We start from the raw sequence: 18,386 nt of genomic DNA, 5'->3' as shown, positions 1-18,386 counted from the left end.
CCACTCTTGTTAAAGATGGGGGATGGTGGGGGGTGGTGGTGGTGCAGCTGGGTGGCTCAGTGACTTGAGACCAGGCTCAAAGATGGGAGGTTCTGGGTTCAAGTTTGACCTCAGACACTTCCTAGCTATGTGACCCTGGGCAAGTCACGATCCCCATTGCCTAGCCCTTACCACTCTTCTGCCTTGGAACCAATAATGATTCTAAGACAGAAGGTAAGGGTTTAAAAAAAAATAAAGATATGGGAAAAGGGGGGGGGTGCTCGGGGACCAAACTGTTACCACCACATGGCCACAGTAGCAATTGAGAGTGGCTACAAAGGTGAGCCTTCCCTTGCTGGGTTCATAGGGGAGAGAAAAGTATTTTGGACTAGAAAGCTGGGATACCAGTTCTGGTCCTGCCTCTGCCGGGAGCTATGTGACCTGGAGCAAGTTACTTATCCTTTCTCAGCCTCTGGGTCCTCATGTAAACTGAGGGGGTCAGACTAACTCTCCAAATTGTCTAATGCAAATCTTCTCTTTGGGAAGAAAGCAAGTCTTGTTCTTTTTAACCATTCATTTGCCCCAGAATGCCAGGTGTGGCTGCTTCTATTCCCAGCAAGGGTGTGGACCTGGGTGGCTGCCAGATCTTTATTTTCAGGCCCTTTGCAAAGCTTATCTTTATACAAAGGAATTGGAACTGAAAGCTGTGCCTGGCAGCTTTCCTTTCTGTCACTTGGAGCCAAGAGTTCCAAATACTAACAGATAACTTGGCGGCAGTATTTTATAGTAGCTTCACATCATCAAAAGCTCACAGGAAGGGGTGATATTTTTTATCCTGCTATCTACTTGGAAAGCAAAATAAAATTTTCCATTGAGATGGGTGGGAAGGCAGGTTAAAGCGGCCATATTCCTTTTTTATCTCACTTTATCCCCACTTTATGAATTGTATTTATGCCAGAGAATAAAGGAGGAAAGCCTTTTAAAAACAGCAGACCTTTATAACACTTTAAGGTGACACTGTGGGTAAAGGTGGTGCAATGGATGGAGTGCCAGTCCTGGAGTCAGGAAGACTCACCTTCTTGAGTTTAAATCTGGCTTCAGACAGTGGATGTGTGACCCTGGGCAAGTCACTTCACCCTTTTTACCTTAGTTTTTCATCTACAGAATGAGCAGGAGAAGGAAGTGGAAAATCACCCCAGTTTCTTTGTCAAGAAGACCCCAAATGAGGGATCTGAAGAGTTAGACAGGACTGAAATGACTGAACAACAACAATGAGTTTTAGAAAGTTCTTTACATACTACAGCTATTTAATAGAGGAGGAAGCCAAGACTCAGAACAACTGATGACTTGTCCAGAGCCACACAGTAAATGGCAGAAGAATTTGAAGCCAGATCTGTGTGACTTCAAGCCCACCACCATATCCATTGTGTCATGTAGCCTCCCATGTTCTTACCTAATTGATTCTAAGATACCATATTTTATGCAATTAACAATATTAGATAATTATTGGTAGGAATTTCATGAATACTACTACAAGTAATCCTTTTAGATGCTCATGGAACCACCTAACCATGTGATGTAGTAAAATGTGAGGTTTAAGAACAGATGAAATCTTCATTCTGATAGCTACTTATCAGAGATTCAACCTTTGGATATTTTTGGTGTTGTCAGCTCCATTTTATCCAAGATAATTATAATATGCCCAGTGTCTGAATAAAGTGACAAGTCTGAGGATCTGACCTATTCTTTGGTCACTCTAATAACTGAGAAAACCTTTTGGAAGTCCAGTAATGATACTCTTCCTTTAAAAATGTTTAACCAGTGAGATCTGCTATCACTTATGAAATCAGATTATGGAACTATATGAACACAATTATTAAACACTTTAAACAAAAGATCTAAATAATTGGAGAAATATTAATTGCTCATGGGTAGGCTAAGCTAATATAATAAAATAATAATTCTATCTAAATTAATTTACTTAGTATAATACCAAATTACCAAAAATGTATTTTATAGAGGCATAAAAATAATGAAGAAATTATTTATTTATTAAAAATAAGAAAAGGTTAGTAATATTAAGGGAATCAATTAAAACATATGTAAAGGAAGGTGGTTTAGCACTACTAGATCTCAAATTACATGACAAAATGGTAATCATCAAAACAATATGGTATTGACTAAGAAAAAGACTAGTAGATCAATGAAATAGAATACACAGTAGTAAATGACCGTAGTAATCTAGTGTTTGACAAACCCAAATATCCAAGACTTTAGTACAAGAACTCACTATTTGACACAAATTGCTGGGAAAACTAGAAAGCACTTTGGCAGAAAATACGTATAGACCAACATTTCACAACTTATACTAAAATGAGGTCAAAAGGGGTACATGATGTTGACAAAAATTATGACATCATAAACAAATTAGGGAACATGGAATATTTTACTTGTTGGATATATTAATAAGGGAAGAATTTATGAACAAATGAGTGATAGAGTATTACAAGTTGTACAATGAATTTTGATTATATCAAATTATAACAGTTTTGCACAAACAAAACCAATGTAGCCAACATTAGAAAGAAAGCAGGAAGGGGGTAGCTGGGTAGCTCAGTGGATTGAGAGTCAGACCCAGAGATGGGAGGTCCTGGGTTCAAATCAGACATCAGACACTTCCTAGCTGGGTGACCCTGGGCAAGTCACTTAACCCCCATTACCTAACCTTTACCATTCTTTTGCCTTAGAACCAATACCCATTATGTTCTAACATTATTAATGGAATCATAGTAATGTCTTTTGTATTAGTAAAACAAGTAAACTTGTAAGTAAGCTTAGTTTCCATTTTTAAAAGGGTTATATATTTTTAAATCCCCAATATTTTCTAATATTATACTCCAGGTAATTTAAAAAACTCACTACTTCATAAAATATGAGAAGTCTCAAAAATATTAGAGCTTTCAGGCTTCAGAAGATCATAATCAATATTGGTGGAAAAATGGATTATAAATAGATAATATATGATAAATAAAAAATATAATATGCAATATTTTAAAAGGAAAAATCTATTATAAATTTTTAACTTGGAAAAGTACCAGTCTATAGTAGTGTTTAAAATTTTTCTTGAATATTGCAGATGGAGCTGAAATCTGACTATATAAAAACATGATACTTGCATTTAGTCTTCACTCTATGTGAACATATTATCAGATGGATCTCTTTTATCTAGAGAAACACAATCATGAACACTAGGGTTTCTTTTAATTTTTTGCATGCAATAGTTTTAAAAGGGGGGAAACTATTAACTTAGTATTTCAACATAAGACCATAAATGGACACTTAAAAAATGTATGTTCTGGATGGAGTTAAATTTATCCTATGAATTTTTCCTAACCAATCGGGACAATGTTAGCAAGTTTGTTGATAGAGTGGCAAAGCCATACCTGTGATTAGGAGGTCTCACTTGTGCTACAATTTTACTTGTTCCATTTTTTGAGTAACAAGATATTGCAGGACTGTAGCCCAGAGGAAAGATTTGCTGCTTAAAAATTTACAAGTTTTTAAGAGAGTGGAAAGGCTGAAATGTATGAAACTGCAGGTCTACCTTCCTTTACTGCTTGAAGATTCTCTCAATAGAATTAAAACGATTTAAAAATCCCAACAGAAGCGCAAAAAAACAAAACAACAACAACAACAAAAACTCCCTACAGTGTGATTCTCTGGTGGGGGAAATATGATTCATATACTGTGTTCAAATAGTATATAAAGCATTTCCTGAATCTTTCTTCCAGTGAATCATTGCGATGCCCCTGTTTTTCATAGGTTGCTTTGTTTTCTCTTCTAGAGCTCTTCACAGAGCTTCCTTCTTACAGTTTAATGACTTTTAGTTGAGATTGGGTTACAGATCTCAGAAAGGGAAATGTCTGCATTCTCTTTCCCAATTTAGCTAACTCAAGCATTCAGACAACAGACTATCTTGTCTTTAACACGTCTTGTTTTTTCCTGTTTCTTTCATGTTTACTGGTAGAAATTGTCTGATTTAGAACTTGAGAAAAAAGGTAATGATGTAAAAGGTTTGAAAATCAAATGAGTTTGGTATTTCCTATTTATCTTGTTCTCATTGACAAGAAATATGGTTCTTTTAAGAAAAATGGTTGCTTACTCACATCTGTACTGTCACCAGACTCCTCCTTCTATTGTCATTTGCCAAGATCCCTTGTATTTTTTTCTTTCTAGCTCCTCTTTGCCAGCCTTCAAGCCCTACTACCTTTTATTTGTCGTTCTTCCCTATTGGAATGACTAGAATCAAAGAGTCTTGGGGACAGGGATTGGCTTGCTTGCTACTATTTATTCACTACATAAATACTGTATTTGGCCCATTGTCTGGCACACATTAATACATGTTCACCCTATTTGTCCATCTATCTTTCTATCTATAATAGGGCATCAAAATCCTGCATGTGGACAGGATATGTTTAATTCATGTGGATTTTGAAATGAATAAATAATTGCAGATAATTCTTTTTTTCCCTCTAAAAATCTTGGTATATTTCCCAAGCATTCTCATTAGGAATGATATAATTATTGCTAGGATGGTATGCAAAGCCACCAATGGTTCCATAGATTCTTTTTTCTAAGATCCAGAATGAATTTATTCAGATAGCAGCTTAAGGCAGATTTTCTGGAAACTCAGGAGACCCACAGGAGCTAGAGAGTCTTTAATCCCTACTTCTGGTTTCCTAAAGCAATGTAGGATAGGTTGCTACTGAAGACTTCTGCATCTGTCTACTGAATCATTTGCACAGTATGAGGACAACCAATAGGGACATCTGTATTCTAAGTCATCTCTCTGGTTCCACTTTATTATTGCACAATTTTTCATGCTGTGTGAGAACTAGCTTGTACACAGCTCCTTCCTAAGTAATAACCTGCTGCTTTGTACATTTTCACAGATATGTCTTGCTGACTTTGGGGAATGACTTTTGGGAACTATAGCCTGATTTAAGTCTGGGAGGCTTAAGGGATGCTAACTCTCAAGCAAGATATACTTCCTTTTTCCACTGTGGATGGATGTATCATCATGATCGAATCGAATCAAATCAGATTAAACTAAAAACCACTTATTGAACACCTGCTATGTGAAAGGTACTGCCCTGGGGGTGGTAGAGGACAGATACAAGTATAGGATCTGGTAGAGAGCGAGTGGGTGTCGTAGTGGATAAAGCATTAGACTTGCAGGTAGGAAGACATCAGTTTGAGTTCCACCTGATACTTACTAGATATATGACCCTGACACAAGTCAATTTATAAAGTTTCAGACTCAGTTTCCTCATCTGTAACACAGGGATAATAATGGCACCACCCATACAAAGTCATTGGGGGAAATCTAGCATGATAATGTATATAAATCACTTTGTTAACCTTAAAGCGATATATAAAAGGTATCAGAATAACTGGGGAAGCCAGTTGATTCAGTGGATAGAGCACCAGGCCTGGAGTTAGGAAGACTCATCATTTTTGTGAGTTCAAATCTGACCTCTAATATTTTGTAGTTGAGTGACCCTGGGCAAGTCACTTAGCCCTTTTTGCCTCAGTTCTTCATCTAAATGAAATGAGCTGGAGAAGAAAATGGCAAACCTCTCCAGTATCTTTACCAAGAAAACCTCAAAAGGGGGTCATGAAAAGATGGACTTGACTAAAAAATGACTGAATAATAATAATAATACTCATTATTATTACTATTGTTCTTGACCTAGAGGAATTTATCATCAATTACAAAAGGCAAGATATAGCTATATGAAGAATTAAATAACAATGCAGAAATTAAATAATAGGTCATGGTGATAATAGAAATGTCAGTTTATTAGATCCTCATTGCTTCTTGCTTATTGGAATAAATTCCTCACCCATCAATAGCTTCCTCATCCATCAATGTCTCTACCATGACTCCAGCTTTTTCCCTAATGTCTTATCCTGATACTACTACTACACACACACACACAAAATAAAAAACCCTTCAGTGGCTCCCTCTTGCCTACTAAGTCAAACCTTGTATTCCAGACCATCCACTAGTTCTAACCTACCTATTCAGCTTTAGCTCATACCACTCCATGTCATATGTTCTAGTCAAACTGGTCTATTCTCCCTCTCCTCCCTTGCCTCTATGTGTCTCCTTAGGCAGTTTCCTATGCCTAAAATTTATTCTCATCTCCCTTCCCCCTATCTTTTTATGTTAAAATTCTTCCATTCTACCACACCCTGACTCAACAATGAGCTCTAGGCACTTAAACATTTTTAGGGAATTGAACTGAACACTGAATCCATTTGATGTAAAGGTGTGAGTCAAATCACAGAGGAAGGGAAGTACAAGGCATATATGGAGCAGAGTTTGGCTGGAATAGAAGGTTCAGGAATGTGATATTGTTAAGGTCATTCTGGAAAGGGAGGTTGAAGCTATAGGGAAGAGCATGCAACATCGGGAGAAGTCTGGATTTTACTAGGTAGTCAATATAGAGTCATCAAAGTTGTCTTTTTTGGTGGGGGAAGTGATGAAGCAATAGTTAAGAAACAATAATTAATAAAGTTAAATATTATTTGGTGCTGCCCAGGGCACTTTGGCTAGGTGCCTTAGCTCACATACGCTGGAAAATTATAGCTTTTACTTGGCATTTCTGGTCCCCTTGACCATTTCTAGAATCTCCTCTGGGTAGTAACTATTTTTTTTTTTTATTTTTACAATTTCCTCCTCCATTCACTCGTATTCATAGTAATCCAACAGACAATGATCAAAAACATTTAGTTGTCTTCACTTCCTCTGCTCTAGTTTCAGTGATTTATATTTATTTTAATATCAGCTTCCTTATGGTTGTATGTCCCTTTTTCTGATTTTAAAGGACAATCGAATACAAACTATGTGGGGGATATGGACCAATCTGAACCCCAGGTGAGGTGCTGTAGTATAACTTGGGCAATGAGTAAATGTACTTTGTCAGTGGAGAAATTCTAGGCAGGAGTTCCTTTATGCTGTTGGATTATGTTACAGTGCTGAGAAAGGAGTTTGGGAATAAGCTTGTCTTTGTGAATAGGTGAGGGAAAATGGAAATGGTTAGCTTCAGCTCTTCTATTCTCCTTCCTTGATTTTTTTTTGGGGGAAAATATATATGTATAGATTGCATTTACTTAGAATATATAATACAATCATGTATATTATCTATAATAAACATACATATATATATACATATATATACACATGTGTAGACTTACAAAGAAATATTTGATTCTTAAATTGCTATATGGAAGAAATTCTTTCCACCCAGGGTCACATGGACAGGACTTAGGTTCACTCTCATTCCAAGGGCAGCTATACTGCTCTAACATAGTCCTGACAGAATCTCATATATAAATAGAATAGGAAGAGTTCTTGGAGCCTAGGAAATCTAATCATATTTTTTTTTACAGGTGAGGAAACTGAGTCCTCAATAGGCAAAATGATTTCCTCAAGGACACATACCTAGCTATCATTGGTGTTTCTAGACTTGATTCTTGTGTTTCTTGACACCCTTATCCCATGATCTTTTTCATATACCATGCAGCCCATGTTTTAAAAAGTTCTGTTATACAAAACCAAATTGATTATCCATGTTACATCTAATACAACTAGAGACAGCCAGGTGACAGTGGATTAAGCCTTTGACTTGGGGTCAGGAAGAATGGAGTTCAAATGCAGCCTCAGACACTTAATAGCTTAATGATCTTAGGCAAGTCATTTAACCCCATCTTTCTCATTTTCCTCATCTATAAAATGGGGATAATAATAGCAACTACCTCCCAAGGTTGTTGTGAAATCAAAATGAGATATTTATAAAGTACTTAGCACAGTACCCATCACATAGCAGGTATATTAATAAATACTTATTTCCTGCCTTCTTTTCTCCCTCTCCCTCCCAACCAAAACTTAAAGAGAAATTCCATCTATATTTTTCTCAACAAGTGATCATCAAGCCTTTGTTTGAAGACCCACAGTACTAGGGAACTCATCACATGCTGAGACAACTTGCTCTGCTTAGAGCCAACTCCAATTGTGGGGAAGTTTTTGCTTGTGTATAAGTTAAATCTGTGCCAGGGCAATTTCTAATACTGATCCTACTTTTGCCTTCTAGGTCCATGTATAACTAGTATAATCTTGCTTCTACTTGACAGTTCTTTATATGTTTAAGAAATGCAAAATGGCCCACATAAAGTCTTCTTTCATTTTAAAGGAACCCCCAGTTCCTTCAACTAATCTTGGTCTTTCACCATTCAGCTTGCAAATACCCTTCCTAAAATGTGGCATCCAGAAAAGAACACAATATTCCAGAAATGGCTCAATGATGGCTATGATACTGTTAAAGAATACAGAAGTCACATCAGCTTTTATTTTGCCTCCACATCACATCATTTATTTCATTAAGTTTTAAGTTAATTAATAGCCCTCTCCCTCCAAGATCTGCTTCAGATGAGCTGATGGTTAGATGCCTCATCTCTCATCCTGAACTTGTGCAATTGATTTCTTGAGTCCAAATATAGCATTTGAAATTTACTCAAATGAATCTGTGATCTTATTAGTGTTGGAATGAAAGTTCCTTTCCATGAGTAGATCATAGCTTATCTATTTCTCCTTCTCTGGTTTTGTCCATGACTCCCCCTAGATGAGTCTGTCTGCCCCATAGATGGGGAATAGATAATTCTCACTTGCTTCTGATATCATCAAGATGCCAATGAACACACACAGGCTACCGATCACTTATCACTTGCCTTTACCTTAAGGTTTTGGTTGTTTACTTTCAGGATGACCTGCTTCATTCTGACTCTTCAACTCTCCATATCTGAAATGTATTGCATCTTGCTCATACTGATCACCCTGGTGGCACCTCTGTTCATGCTGGTGGCATATTTATTTTTAGTCCATTAGAAGAGATAGTGTTCTAGGACTCAGATTTACAATGCCCCCAGCAGTAGACTGGTAATAAAAGTATGACCTGTTGTTTCTGTGAGAAGTCTGGGATTATAAAAGAATTCATTCTGATTGCATTAAGTCCTGGAACATTATAGAGCCCCCCAGGGTTGCTCAGCAACACTCCACAGAGTTTGATCTACTTATCAACATGGGCAAAATGAGTGGATTAAGAATATCTATTGCTGAGATTATGAAAATCAGTCAGATGGACAACTGAGAGCACCCATCCATTAACATAGATGTCTCGAACAAGACACATCAAAACATGATGCATAAATTGAGACTGGAATGAGGTGTTGAGAGCCAGAAGAACTTTGATAGCCATCAAATATAACCTATAAACAAAAGAAATTCCAGCTATAAAATGCTGGACAAGAGGTCACGTAGCCTCTGATTCAATACTTCCAATGAGGGGGAACCTGGAAACTCCTGAGGCAATCCATTTAACTTTTAGATAGCTCTAATTGCTAGGAAATTGTTCTCACATCCACCTAAATTTGTGTCTGCAACTTGTACCCATTCTTCCTGGTTATGCTCTATGGGATCAAAAAAACAAATCTAATCACTCTTTTTGCAACTTTACAAATACTTAAATACCACTATCAGATTCTCCCTCAGTCTTTTCTTCTCCAGGTTAAACATTCATATTTATTTCAGCCACTTCTCATATAATGAAGCCTCAAAGTTCTTCACCATCCAGGTTGTTCTTCACAGAGTGATGGTGTTCAGTCAAATCTGACTTTTCATGACCCCATTTGGAATTTTCTTGGCAGAGATACTGGAGTGGTTTGCCATTTCCTCCTCCAGTTCATTTGGCATATGAGGAAACTGAAGCCGACAATGTTAAATTGCTTGTCCAAGGTCATACAGTTAGTATGTTTGAGATTCAATTTGGACTTAGATTTTTTTGACTCCATTCCTGGCACTCTATCTACTGTGCCACCAAGTTGTTCCTGGTACTTTCTTCTGAGTGCTCTGCAGGTTATTTACATTTTCCTTCAACTATAGAGCTTCAGAACTTGAATTCATATGTGGGAGTCAGCTAGGCAGCTCAGTAGATTGAGAATGAGGTCTAAAGATGGGTCCGGGGTTCAAATGCACTTTCAGACACTACCTAGCTTTGTGACTTTGGGCAAGTCACTTCATCCCCATTTCCTAGCTCTTACTGCGCTTCTACCTTGGAACCAATACACAATTCTAATATTGTAAGTATGGGTTAAAAAAAAAAACACCATATGTGGTCTGACCATGGTTGAGTGGAAGGATTATCATTTTTCTATTCCTGTTATACTTCTCTTAATACCATCTAAGCCCATATTAGTTTCTTTGGCTTTCATATCACATTGCTGACTCGTGCTGAATTTGCAGTCCTCTAAGATCCCTTAATCTTCTTGACAATAACTGTTGTCTAACCATGTTTTCCCCATCCTGTATTTGTGATATTTATTCCTTGAACTCCTTAGTAAGACGTATATATATATATCTCTGCCCAAGTCACTGATATAAGTGAAAACAAGTAGAGATTTATGGAGTATTCCACTAGAGACTTCATTCCAAATTGTCATTGAATCATTAATTGATTAAATTCCAAATCTACTTAGTTGTTTTATCATCTATTGTAATGATTTCTCTTTTCCACAATAATGAGGTGCTTTATAAAATGCTTTCCTAAAATGTAGCTATGTTTAAGACATTCCCTCAAATTACTGCTTTTTTAATGAGCTTTACAGGTATCAACAATCATTTTCACGTACAAAGAATAGAATAATTACACATGAAACCATTAATCTCAGTTATGTACTGCTTGTTTTTTAAAGTACATAATAAATTTAACAGGAGTTTTCCTGGTCATCTATGCCCCTAAACTTCCTTCTGCTTTCTTCTATATATTTTACAAATGTTTCATTAATGTTTTTCTTTTCTTTTATTTTGGCATCACTATTATTTATCAATTAATCAGTTGACAAGCATTTTTTGTTTTTACTTTGTGGCAGCATCACCCCTCCCTACATAAATAAAATAAATATTATCCCCTGGAACCACTAACTATAGTTAAGCAAACCAGACCCACACATTGCTTGTGACAAATAATATATATCTTATTCTGCACATATGGTCCACCATGGTGTGCCTATTCTTGATGAAACTATGTTGGAAGATAAGGAAAAGAGTGGGATAGATTGCTTTTGGGAAACTGAAGAATTTCAATATTAATATTAAAATTTTGCCATTAAGTTTTATCATATAAGATACTTTGTGACCCCATTTGGGGTTTTCTTGATAGAGATACTGGAGTGGTTTGCCATTTTCCCTTCCAGCCGATAAGGAATTGAAGCAAACAGGGTTAAATGACTTGCTGAGGGTCATATAGCTAGTAAGTGTTTAAGGTCACATTTGAACTCATGAAGATGAGTCTTATTGATTCTAAGTCCAATGCTCTATCTACTGCTCCACTAACCTCCCCCATGTGTGTGTGTGTGTATAGTTATTTTATGCAGTGTCCCATATTAGAATGTAAGCTCTTTGATAGTATTTTTACTATTCTTTGTGACTCCAGTAGTTAGTACAGTGCCTTGTCCAGACTAAGTACTTGTTGACTAAGTAATACAGTAGAAAGTTTTTAAGTATGGACCCAATGATAATCTTTTTTTCCCCTTGGTCTAGCCTAATTTTGTTCAGATAGGCTCCTTACCTGTGAGTTGTCCACTGATAAACTGTGTGACTAGAGGAGCTCAAAAATGCTAATTATTTCCCTCCAACTCTATAGTTATATTTCTATCATCCTCCTAAGGTAAGGAGGGTTGTCATCTGTATTGGTGGATGAAGTGCTCACTCCAGTCCAATTATGGATTCTTGAGGAACTGAAATCTTGGCTTCAAAGGAGTGAGTGGCAGTGAAAATTCTGCTATTTCTAAATATATGTTCAAAAAGCTGACTTTCCATTAAAAGAGCACTAAGATACAGTCTTTTTAGTGGTTGCAAATTTTTGCAATTCTAGAAATAATCAATATTTCTATAGTGTTTTAAACATTTCTAGGACATTTCATATCTCTTTTCCCTCATAGTTTATGACTGCCCTGTATGAAAGGGAATTCTCTCTTCTCTTTGTTTATTTTGAGTTAATCAACCAAGAAACCCTTACTTAACACTTTGTTAGCCCTCAAGTAAGAGAATTCACAAATCACTTACTTAGAGAGTTCCACCACTCAATCAGTCAGAAACTTGTGAATCCTTTGATAAGAGTTTATACCCTGAGAGGGCAGAGGTGGATCCCACAGACACTACCCCCTTGACAATTTGGAAGCTGTGATTGGCTCCTGTGAAGAGGAGAAGGGGTAGGAAGTGACTTGGAAAAAAGACTATAAAAAGTTCAGAACTTCCTGTCCTTGTCTCTTCTCCTTTGGACTTCTTTGGAGGACTGATCCTTGGGACTTCTCCTTTGGACTTCTCAGGATTTTTGGCTTGGAGAGATTCCTGCCTTGGAGGCTCTGTGAGGAGACCCTCTTTGCTCATTGGCATCTTGGTGGGACACTCCCTTCATCATGAGTTCTGTGAAGAAACTCTTTTCCTTAGATCCTGCATTGGCTTGCTGGTGACTTGAACTTCCATGTGGAGATTAGAACTTTGTCGGGGAGCCAGCTGAATTTCAGCAGATCAGCACTTAGGGCAGGCTAGGCAACTCCTTACCTCTTTCCCTCCTACATTTCATACTTCAACTTATTCTCTTCCTCATTATAAATAAAAGCTGCTAGCAGTTTTTTTCTGGCTTGAGGATAATATTTTGAATTCGGCTTCTACAACATTGAATTTATAATTCTCTTATTTAGTCAAAACCCCAATTTAACCTTTTCACATGTGAAGTAGATACTAAGTATATTCCTAAAATCTTTGCAATTTTAATTTAATAAAACTATTAAAAGCACCAAGAGTTTTGGGATGCCCTATATTACTATCCTCATTTTTCAGATGAGGAGACTCTGAGAGGTTATGTAGCTTGTCCAAAACCACACAGCACTTTTTTGGGAGGCAGTTGGGTGGAACAGAGTCAGAAAGACATGAGTTCAAATCTAGGCTCAGATACTTATGAGCTATGTGACCCTGGAGAAATCACTTAACCCTGTTTGCCTCACTTTCCTCATCTGTAAAATGAGCTGGATTAGCAAACAAATCCAATTTCTTTGTCAATAAAACTTCCAGAGTCAGACATGCTTAGAATAAATTAATAACAAAATCACTTTGATCATTATATCACAATGGTTCTTTAATGAGTTTTTCATGTGATTATGTTAATATTTAATATTATATATATACAAACATTATATATTTATAAATACATTTTGTGTACATATACACATTTAGTTTTTCAAATATGCATATTATTCTCTCACTACATTATATGCTCCATGAGGATGATTCATCACTCTATGCAGACTTCCTATTTCTTCCAGGGCTTAGCATAGTGCTCTAAACACAGTAGGCATTTTAAAAAGATTTGTTGGATGACTTTCTGAATCACTGAATAGCCTGTTAGATGAGTTGATGGCATCATACTAATCTGTTTCAGAAATGATCCAGTTTTATAGTTGATTTTATACAGCCACACTTAAAGATGCCATAAAACATCTGAAAGTGATGCATTTAATTTCCAGGAAACTCTTGAATCTCAACAAGACTAGAAATATGAAAAAAAAAGCTTCTGAGAAAGCCATATCTTGAAGTACATAGCCAAATCTTACCCTCTGCTAGCCATCCCCAGCCTGCCAAAGATTATGAGCATGTTTACAGAGGGCATCACACTTTGGATTGCTAATAGCCACAGTGATGCCCCAGTTCATACTAAGAAAACCATGAATGTGGAATAAGATTTTTTATCAACAATCAATATGAAGCTGAAAACTGCCAGTTAATTCTGCAATCTTGGTAGCACAGTGCCTAATGATACACTTGTAGACTAACACTTTGAAAAAAGAATTGGAGGTCAAAATAGGGCTTCATGGGATCAGAGATTTAAAACTTGAAGAAATGTGTAGTAGCTATCAAATCTAAGCCCCTTGTTTTACAGATGATGAAACTGAGCCTTACAGATTTTAATTGTGGTTCAACAGGTAGCAGTTGGAAGAAGTCATCTCCCTGGGCTCAAGTCTAGCCCTTTCCACTATATTACACTATCTCTCAACATGACGTACTCATCTAGACCAATTTGGAAATCAGAGATTCCTTCAACACACAGCCCCAGTGGTACTTCCTCTTATTGATACCCCTCACTTTCAGTTAATTTACTCCCTCTCCTTTTGGAAATTACTTTGTATTTTTTCCTATATATTTTCTATTGATTCAGCTGAATTCATGTTGTATCTACTGATAAAACCTAAGCTCCTCAAAGAAAGAAAAGTATTCTTTTCTTACGTGACTTTGTATCCCCAATACCTAGTCTAGCGCCTTTCATGGAATAGGGGATTCATAAAATGCTTGTTGAGTCATTTGAATACCCAAATGTTTCAACCGTTTCCATCCTTCTTGATGGTTGTGAGATATAAGCTGGAATTTTGGTTTCTTGATTAATTTCACCTTCTTTGAATCATATTTGACCTTTTATTAACAAAGCCACATTTGTCAATAAGAACAATCTCCCTTTTTGGCCAAATTATTAAACCCAAAAAGGAACTTGCTGAAATAAAACTACTGAAGGATGGAAGGGATATGTGAGGAGGATTTAATGAATCTGCTAATATGATATAATAATATTAATATTAGCAATATTGAATAATAATGTTAAGTGCCTACTGTGTGCCAGGCACAGTGCTGGGTACCAAAGGTACAAATATAATGAATAAAACAATTCCTTTTGCTAAAGAGCTTACAATTGCGGGGGAAATATGGCGACAAATACTGTATGGGTGTGTGTGCTTGTGTGTGTATATACATATACATATACATATATAAAATATAACTGACTATAAAGCCATTAAATAAAAGGTAGTTAGGCAGGAAGGCAGAGAAGATGGGGGAATCGGGAAAGCTTCGCTGTGGACAGAAGGTGGTGCTTGGGCTGTATCTGGAATCAAAGGCATCTATGAGGCAGAGACTAGAGCCAGAGTGAATGCCCAGTGCAAAGGCAAGGAAATGGGATAACAAAGTGAGGAATAGCCAGATGGGCAGTCTGGCTAGATTGCAGAATCTAGGAAGGTAAAAATATTTATTGAGGTGGGAAAGAAAGGAGGGGTCAGACTGTGAAGGGCTTTACATGTTTACAAGAGAAAATACTAAGAAGACTTAGTATTTTTTCCTTGAGGCAATAGGGTACCACTGGAACTGACTGAGCTGGGTAAAAATACCCACAAACTGCTGCTAAGGGTTGAGCTGACGGCTGAGATGAGGCAATAATTTGGGGAGACCTAACAAAGAAGCAGAAGAAGCGGCAGTAGTGTCTTACCATAGAAACTACACACTGATGGTGTAAATGCACTGCAGGAAGCCCCAGAGGGTGTTAAGAGTAATAAGCCCTTGTATGGTCTCAAGCCGAAGGCCAGGTTATATAGGTAACTCTGGTTTTTCCTGCCCAACTCCACCCAAAAAGGAAATAAGTGGGGACCCCAGGAGTCTCTGTGAAAGCCAAGGAGAATCATATGGAACGTTGTGAGGTGTCCCAAAATTAGTAGTGTAGTTTTAAGCCATTAAAGCATAAAAATGCTCAAAGACTGTGGGAGGAGTTTTAGCAGTGGTTTAATACAGGCAGCTAGGTGACACAGTAAATAGGGGACCAGGTCTGGAGTCTGGAGATCCTAGGTTCAAATCTGACCTGAGATACTTCCTAGCTATGTGACCCAGGCAAGTCACTTAACTGTTTGTCTAACCCTTGCCCTTCTGTCTTAGAGTTGTTACTAAGATAGCAAGGAAGGGTTTAAAAAAAAAAAACCAAGCAATATTTTGGAGTCTTATAAAATGACAACAATAATGGGGCAAATGATAATAAAAATATTGATAGATAGCACTTTAAGATTTGAAAAGTGAGCCTCACAACAGCCTGGTGAGGAGGAAACAGCCTGTATAATTAATAATTATTCCCCTTTTGAAGATGTGAAATCTGAGGCTCACAGATTAAATTATTGCTAGTGTCAGTTGTGGGATCTGAACCCAGATTTTCTGAGTGCTAGTACTAGACATGTAGAACCTTGGACAAATAATGTAGGGTCAGTAGATCTTGTTTCATTTTTAAAAATTCTTTCATTAGATTTGCTTTATTTCTGTTCAAATGCTTTCCTTACTGCCAATAAAACTGAAAAGATAGAAGAAAGAGGCTTCTGGGAACATAATGCCAGGTGTGACTGGTAACATGAGGTATGAGAAGAGTGGCCATGGAGACAATCACTTGGCTCCCCTTTTCTTGCCCCAGGAATTTCTGTGGGTAAATGATTCTTATAGCAGTTTTCCAGAAAATGCCACAACAGTGCAACTTCTTAGTTGTCCAGAAAGCCTAGTTCTCATCTGTTAACAATAGTCTTTTGTGTCTCATTTCCCTGGGTAGAGCTGAGGTCTTAAGTGATGAGGCATATCAGAGATTCGCTCTCCTTGTAGCTGACTGGATGGGAAATTTTAAATACAGCTTCAGCTCATTCTTCTTCCCTGACACAAATACATATACACCCACGTGTGTATACACAGGTATGCTTCAATTGTCACACACATAGCTTATAGTTTTAAGATTTTATGATTTTATTTCACCATGTGGTCAACTCTTAGGCATTTTACCTCAAGTGCTAACTCTAGTATTAGCAAGATATCACACTATAGTAGTGGGAAGAAGTTAGTTAGGTGAGGTAGTGCTGTGATTCCTCTGTCTCACTGGAGATGTCACTCTAGGCTAGACACCAATGGAGAGTTGGGAAAGAAGCAGGTAACTTTCTGTTGTTGAAAAACTCTTCTGAAGGTTGACACATAGGGATGAGGCAGTGGCCTTTGTCAGAATCTCAAGTTTAGCTTCCCTGAGAGAGGGGATGATGTTGACAAATGGTTGTTTTAATTGACTCCTGATGGTGTACCGAGAGCTGTACAAAAGATTGAGTGGATGGGCACAAGTTCATCTTATTCTTAACAGGTAGGATGGTCTAGAAGTAATGTTACAACCCTTGGAAGGACACATTTTAAGCTCTGCTAGGTCATCCTGAAAGAAAATGGGCTCTGTGGGCAGGAAAATAACTTTGAATGTCTAATGTCCCTTGGGCTATGTTAAGCAAAGAGGCTGAACCTCCTGAGAAATGATTGAAATTCTTGAGTTGCCAGCTTCTGTATTTCATACTGTTGTGGAACACAAGGACCCTTCATATTTCTGATGAAGGCTCCATGGCACCAAATAGATACTTTAACATTCATGAAGCACTTAGCATTGCTCTTCAAAATTATTATAGAGGTTCAATGTTAAATACAGTCCCCAAAAGGACATTAGTCATTGGAACATTTAGGGACAGGCAGCTGATGATAAACTACAAAACCTAAATGTTATTCTTATGGTCTTTGATTTTGGGGGAGAGCACAAAGCAATGTATATTTCTGATTCTTTAAACTTGAAAAAAAGCAGGGAGGAAAAGGTACACAGAAGAGGATATTTCCTTCTTGGGAGTGACATGGACAATGATGCTCATTTTAGAAGTATAAGTTGTTCTTTCAAGTTCTGGCTAACAATGCTGAAAAGAAACTGTCCTATACTGTCTGAAATCCTCTATGTCCTAAAATGCAGACCTATTACTTTCCATAACTAGCCCATGAATGTTTAATCAGTAGAAAGGTTTTATTGTAAACTTTTGGAATGAATTCATTCCCATTGTTTATTACTTGCATTCAGAAATAGACCCAAATGACAAGGTGGGTAAGAATATACCATTGGGTGCCATTTTTTTGTGATACTAACACACTTTCCATTTTGGATTTAAACCTTTTTCTTCTTTCATTTCATTAGTCATTGTCACCTTTCCCTGATGAACACAAATGGTAAGAGCTCTTCACTAGCTTGGTTTAAATCCTGTTTCCCTGATTTAGATCTGTCTCTGCCTGAATAAACAACTGAAAGAAATGACTGCTAAAGTTTCCTGTGAATATCTTGACAGGTCTAAATTATTGGTAAGGTGTTTATATAATTCATGGAAATCTTTAGTCTTATGTCCCTTTAATCTTGGTGATTCTATCATACTGACAAAAATCCTGCTTTTAATCTGCATGTAAAGATCAGATTTATTTCTACAGTTTATCATGAAGAAGAAGAGAAATGAAATTGTACTCTCAGATTTATGGAACTCATCCCTTGGCCCTGTGTGCTGAGGTTGAATGCTTCTTCTGTGGTTTTCATTCATGCATATGTCATTGCTGCTGCTCAGCAGGGCAATTCTCCTCTCCATTTAAATCTGGTAGTTTTCCAATA

The 18,386-nt window shown here is 37.1% G+C and overlaps 1 protein-coding gene across 21 annotated transcripts in view; it reads right to left on the bottom strand.

Annotated features, from left to right (window-relative positions):
- MAGI2 (membrane associated guanylate kinase, WW and PDZ domain containing 2) overlaps positions 1–18,386 on the bottom strand; it is a 1,718,964-nt gene that overhangs the window by 185,323 nt on the left and 1,515,255 nt on the right. The gene's annotated exons all lie outside the window — the stretch shown is intronic.

This window comes from Monodelphis domestica, chromosome 5 (assembly GCF_027887165.1).
Source record: "Monodelphis domestica isolate mMonDom1 chromosome 5, mMonDom1.pri, whole genome shotgun sequence".
Taxonomy (NCBI): Eukaryota; Metazoa; Chordata; class Mammalia; order Didelphimorphia; family Didelphidae; genus Monodelphis; species Monodelphis domestica.
The sequence above is the reverse complement of the archived record's forward strand: the minus strand, read 5'-3'. Positions and strand labels throughout refer to the sequence as shown.